This window comes from Anomalospiza imberbis, chromosome 20 (genome assembly GCF_031753505.1).
Source record: "Anomalospiza imberbis isolate Cuckoo-Finch-1a 21T00152 chromosome 20, ASM3175350v1, whole genome shotgun sequence".
NCBI classification, from domain to species: domain Eukaryota; kingdom Metazoa; phylum Chordata; class Aves; order Passeriformes; family Viduidae; genus Anomalospiza; species Anomalospiza imberbis.
In genome coordinates this window covers 11042021-11047937 of record NC_089700.1, presented here as the reverse complement: position 1 = coordinate 11047937, position 5917 = coordinate 11042021, and the positions used below count along the sequence as shown (strand labels likewise).

Below are 5917 nucleotides of genomic sequence, written 5' to 3'. Positions count from 1 at the left end.
CCATCAAACTGGGCACATACAGCTCTCACTGACCTCTGAGATTTTTCCTTCATGTCCCCTCACAGCAGCAGAGCAGGGTTTTCTCTGGTCCATCTCATCATCCCCTCCACTCCGGGCATCACCTCGGGGGATCAGTGGAGCCAGGGACTCATCTCTAGCCTGGGTTGCTGTAGCAGCAAACAACAGCCTGGAAGCGCCCATTGCCCCAGCCCAGGGACCTCAGGACCCTCTGGTCCCAGGGCCCCCCGCCCTCCTGTCATCCCCAGCTCAGCCCTTTGCCACCAGTTGCTCAGACTGCCAAAAGGAGGGTGCAGGGCTCGCAGGGAGCCTCCTCTCAGCACATCCCATTGCATGGGACAGCTGCTTCCCTGCCAGAGCAAGGGCACTACATGGCAAGGCGATGCCATTCAGTGCTGGGCTGATTTCGGGGGATTTTTCCTCACGCTCAGTGTTGCTGGGCTGCTGACACACGGCAGCTCCACAGCCAGCGTGTTCAGCAGATGAACTGTCGCTCCAGCTCATTCCAGGGTGAAACACTGTCACTTTTCCCTTTTGCATATGCAGTACGCACTGGGGAGTTCAGGTCTGTGCACAGCAGATTTATTAATCAGTAATCGTTTCATTTCTGCAAAGGAAATATGTTCCAATGCTCCTGCAGCTGACAGGCTCTGGCATCAGTTGGAGGCTGAGGCTCCAAAAGGAGGCAGAATATGTTTATGGGATGAACCACAGCTGTTTGCAGTATTCCCCTGCCCTAGCAATTATTTTAATAGAAAGAATTCCTGGAGGGTTATTTGGCTTCACACGGTGCACGTCGTGTTCACAGTCACTAGTTCAGGTATCAGGCGAGAGAACCTCTGAAGACAGTTCTGCTCCTGTAAAGCATGTTTTTAAAAAAGGCAGCAGGTTGAATGCTGCAGCCTGCTCACACACCAGAAAATACTTGCTCCCATGGGTAGCACAAGAAATTATAGGAAAACTGGTACATTTACATGATCTGCATTATCATAAAGTTGTTTATCAGCATCGCTGAGCTGCCCAGCACTCCCAGGGTGTGAGAAGAGATGCTGCCCAATGCAGCCAGCGCTGTCTAACTCAGAGACACAGAAAAGGTGAGCAAGACACATTCCTGCAGAAAACGTGAATCACCTGGCTCCACACATTTTTCCCTGAGGGAGAAGAGGTAGGACCTCCCCAGCTTGTTCATGGTGCAATGGTTTCCGTGGGTGCCTTTTCTGCCCCTGTGGAGCAGTTCCTGGAGGAAGAGTCTCTGGCCAGGCTGGCTGCAGGAGTGCAAAAGGGAGTACTTGCTCCAGTGCTGTATTTCCACCATAAACTGGAGTCTATTTAAAATTCAGCAGCATCGTGTGAACGTGTTGCTGCTTTGCCTCAGAAATAATCAGTCAAGACAGTCCTCAGACACTGCTGCTCATTAAATAAAACACCCAGAGTCCTCCCTGAAGGGGAAGGTTCCTCAGGGACTGGCAATATTTTAGCCTGCTTGCCATCTGAGGGCTTTAAAATACTTGAGAAGCATTAATTAAGTCTCAGGACATGCCTGCAAGATGGAAGATTAGCATTTTCTCAGCAGTGAGCAGCACTGGGGCTGCAGGCTGGGGATGCTCCAGGACTGGGGAAGTTTGGATCCGGTGCTGTGAATCCCAGAGCGTTGCTGGTGCCAGCACAAGGAAGAGGAGAGTTTCCAAGCTGCAGCTCCTGCCCCGACCCACCTGTGGGGCCAGGCTGGTGGCCCTGCTGAGGAAGGGGAGTTCCCAGGTGGGGATGCTCTGCTCCCACAGCTCCTGGGCCAGTGCTGGTCCAGACCCGTGCCAGCTCGGCGTGGCTGCCCTGCTGCTCAGCCCTGCTGCCAGCCTGGCATTCCCAAGCCTGCGCTGTTTTGATTAGCACTGGCAAACACCCGTGTCCTTCACTGAGAGCATCTCACACAGACATTGGGATTTGGTTCAGGTGGCTGAACGAGAAAATGAGTAAATCCCTTCCTGGATTTTTATGTTCCAACCAGCTGTCCAAAACATGAGATATCTGAATTCCTTATAGCTTTAGGATGTTAGACTCTGTTTTCTCTCTGAAAATGCCCATTTTTCAGTGCACAGGAGAGCTGTAGCTGTTCATCCCACCAACAGGACTTTAGTCACACACTTATGAATGTATAAATGGAAGTTAAACCCTTTAATACTTCTGTGGAAATAGATATAAGAGAGGAAAGCACAAGTAAATAAAATCTGCCAAGTGATACTTCAGAAAGTTGTCCAGAAAAAAAAAAAAAAAAAGAAAAAGAAAAACTGAACAAATATCCTGTAGCTCAAAGGGCAAACAGGTAAGGGTTTGTGTCACCAAACAGTGCTGTTCACATACAGAAATGCCATTTCTTACCTGGAGATTTAGATGAGAAGAGAAGCTCAGTGATTTTTATCAGTGCCTTTAGTTTCTCTGCAGAGAATATGAGCACACTGCTACTGACAGAACATCAATAATGGGGGAGGTAAACACTCCCAAAGCGTTAATTCTCTCAGCATTGTGAGATCCAACATATGCATCATCACTGTACGTCAGCGAGGGATAATGTGAGCAGGCACCACCGTCTAAAATACAACAGTGCAATCTGCTTCTGAAAGAGATTTCCATGTGGGAACAGACAATGTTTCAGCAGTTTCCCATAACAACACCACGGCCCAGCACAGCTCCTGGCTGCTGGAATCTGCCTTTGTCACAAACAGCTCTGCAATAAATGCACATGGTGTGGATGAGCACAGCCCTATGGGTCGAGCTCTCAGTAGCCATGGGAAGGGAAAAGGCAAGGGAAAATGGGAAAATCAATGTCATTGAACTATCACAAACCATGCACACTCACCCTGAGCAGCACTGGAGGCAGCTTTCCCTGACTTCCCAGGGCACGCTTGCTTTTGACCTGAACTCTGGATGCCCCAGTCATTTAGGCCTTAAGAATACTTTATTTCCCACTTAATTGCTTCAGTGCCAAGTAGCTTTCCCTTACTGCACTTCCTTCATCCCAGAAGGAGGTTAAAGAGGGTAAAATGATCTCCTGGACCACCCTCTGGACACAGAACATAGGCTCCTGTTTGGGATCATACTGTGACCTCTGACTCTCTAGCAAGAGCTGGGGAAGAGACTGAGCAATCTATGTCTCTATCTGCCTTACATCTGTTTATCCAGGGCACTACTAGATCTGGGCAAATGCTTATGCACAAATATTTCTTTTTTTAGTCTTGACCATTTTCTCACTCCTTTTACATGGGATTTTCACTTCTGTGACTTTATTCTACCAGCTCTGTTTAGTATCAAAGTATTCACTGAAGCAGCAAATTGTACATGATTATTGGAGATTACTCACTGAGAGAAAAGTGATAAATGAATAATTAATTCTCATTATTAGCACTGTTGCCTGAGGCCTCTGTGAAATCAGGACCCCATTGTTTAGGTACTGTACTAGCAAACAGGGACAGGCAGTTGTTGCTCCCAAAGGGCTCAGCCTGGAGAGGTGACACAGCTCAGGAGAAAGGGTAAAGAGGGGTGTGCTGGGCTGGGGCAGCATTCCAAACCCAGTGGGTTCTGCACTGAAGAAATGCCCAGAGGTTCCCGCATTTCTCTGTGTGTTGGGTTGGAAAGATGCTGCCCCTCCCCTGCTGAGCTCATCACCCCTCACTCACCAACTCCAAGGTCAGCTCTTTACATTCTCTCACTAACCAACACCTCTTGCAACACCACTCATTTTTCTGTGGCCATGTTCTTTCCTTGGCCTGTTTTGCCCTTTGGCGTAGAGGGTTTTTGAGCCTCAGCTCCACCTTCTAAGTCAGGAAGGTGAAACACAGGTGCTGAAGCTGCTAGGGAGAAGGCAGGAGGAAGCAAAAACCCTACGGGGGGAGAGTTCCCTCCCTCCTGCCAGGGCTGCTGGTTGCAGAAGGTGATCAGTATGATGTATAACTGTGGAACTCCCCCAAAGCAGACACAAGTAAAATAGGGGACAGGCTGTAAAATATGTTACAGCTGGAAAATGAATGATCTCTGTCAACTATTTAAAAGCAATCCAGTAATGTGAACAATCAGAAGTGAAGAAAAATCAATACACTTTTCATGGCACTGAAATGGAAAATAAGTGGGATTTTACTCCGGTAAAATCCATGCAAACAAAACCCAACAAATTAATTCTGCTTGTCAATGAATATGGCCATGTCTTCAGCAGCAGCACCACCTCCCAGAGTGCTCTCTTGAGCCCCAGCCCTGTGCTAGTGATGTAGCAGAAATCCCCACTGGAGTCAGTGGTACATGACAGAGAATTATGAACCATTGTGTGTTATTCCCAACACATTCTATTTGTTTAACAAATAATTCCTCTAGGAAGGCGTCAAGGAAAGCAAACAGAGCACAGCAGATACAGCCCAGTCCCTATTTCTGCAGACAAAATTCAGACAAAGCACCGGAGTAAAGCAAAGCATCACAGTCCCTGTCAGACAACTGGAGGTATGATTAGAGTGTCCCAAAGTGGCCATTTCTACACTCCAAAGTGCAGTCAGCTTCTGACTTCAGGAAACAGAGGGGAGGTGGCCCTGAGGGTACAGGAAGAAGCTCCTGTAGCTGTCGGGAGGTGCGAGGGCCCTTCCCAGAAAGAGCTTGGTGGAAATTGGAAGGGGGAAGGTGTACCATGGGGAGGGATCCAAGGGAGATGGATCAGTGGGCGGGGTGCAGTCCTGCAGAGCTTCAGAGAGCCACACAATTTCTCTTGCAGGTCTCAGTGTCAGCCATGCACAGAGACAGATCTATTTCTTTTCCTTTCCAAACTTTCCTCTCCTACTGGACACAAGAAATAGAGCCAGAAATAGCACGGAAATTAAAGACCGTGGCACTGGCTGTAAGAGAACTGCCAGATGTGCAGCCAGCTTCTGAGCCTTGGCCAGACCTGTGTTTTGCACTATTGAAATTCACAGCTATTCAGCAACCTTCCCTCTGCATCCCAGCAGCAAAGGTCATTGCTGACTCCACCGAAGATGGGACTTGAGGTAACACAAGAAGAACTGCTAGCAGGCCTAACTCATTTCTTCTCATTGGGTCCAAATATTCTTTAAACTTGTTGCATTTGGCAAAGTTGTAAAGGAAACATTAGTAGCACTATGAACACAAACATGCCTTTTGCAGCTGAGCTTCTCCCAACAGCAGCTGCTCCATCCCTGAGCAGAAGCTCCTGTGAGACAAGAATTTGAGGTCTCCTGCAGCGCCTCCAACACTGCAGAGAAAGAAAGGTTTTTCCCGTCCAGTCAAGCGTGCAAGCGCTAAGCTCCTGCAGCCACAGTTTTTTATTTGCAGGTTACCCCCAGAGGCGATGTTCCGCAGGCTCGGTGTGTGTCTCCGCCGCGGCGCTGCCGCCGCTCGGCGGTCCCGGGCGGAGCTGCCACGTCCCGAGGCTCCGGGGCTGCGGCCAGTGGAGCCTGCGGCTCCAGGTCGCGTCCCCTTCGACCCCTTCGCGCCGCTCCTGCCGCCCACAGAGCTCGGATCAGCTGGAAGAGTCCTTCAGCCTGCCCATGGGGAGCTGGGCTCGGGTCCTGCGCGTTTGCTGGAGGGATCCTGCGCGCAGGGACCTGCACGGAGAGGATTCGGCTCTTGGGGCTTGGCCGGGGACACGGGGGCACCCAGCTCAGCCGCCCAGCAGCTCCCTGCTCGGAAAGGGGACGGCGCTGGCCAGCTCTCCGTGTCAAGGACTGTCTGTCGCTGTCCTGGGCGTCTGGGCTCTGACAATTCCCATCAGACCCCAGCTCAGCTGTGGGGCTCAGACATTTTAAATGTGTTCTGTGGGAACTGTGCTGGTCGCCTGGAAAATTAACCCTCAGCAAGAGGCAGAACGGGACCTCGCTGACGGAGAGAGGGAGCTCTTCTGCTCCCAGGT

General features: G+C 50.2%; 1 long non-coding RNA gene across 1 annotated transcript; it reads right to left on the bottom strand.

Annotated features, from left to right (window-relative positions):
• Nucleotides 1-584: 584 nt before the first annotated feature.
• On the bottom strand, nt 585-2755 carry LOC137485957 (uncharacterized). The gene is made up of 2 exons (XR_011005513.1): nt 2395-2755; nt 585-875 (listed from the first exon to the last, which is right to left on the bottom strand). It is a non-coding gene; the product is annotated as an uncharacterized lncRNA (long non-coding RNA).
• Nucleotides 2756-5917: the final 3162 nt, after the last annotated feature.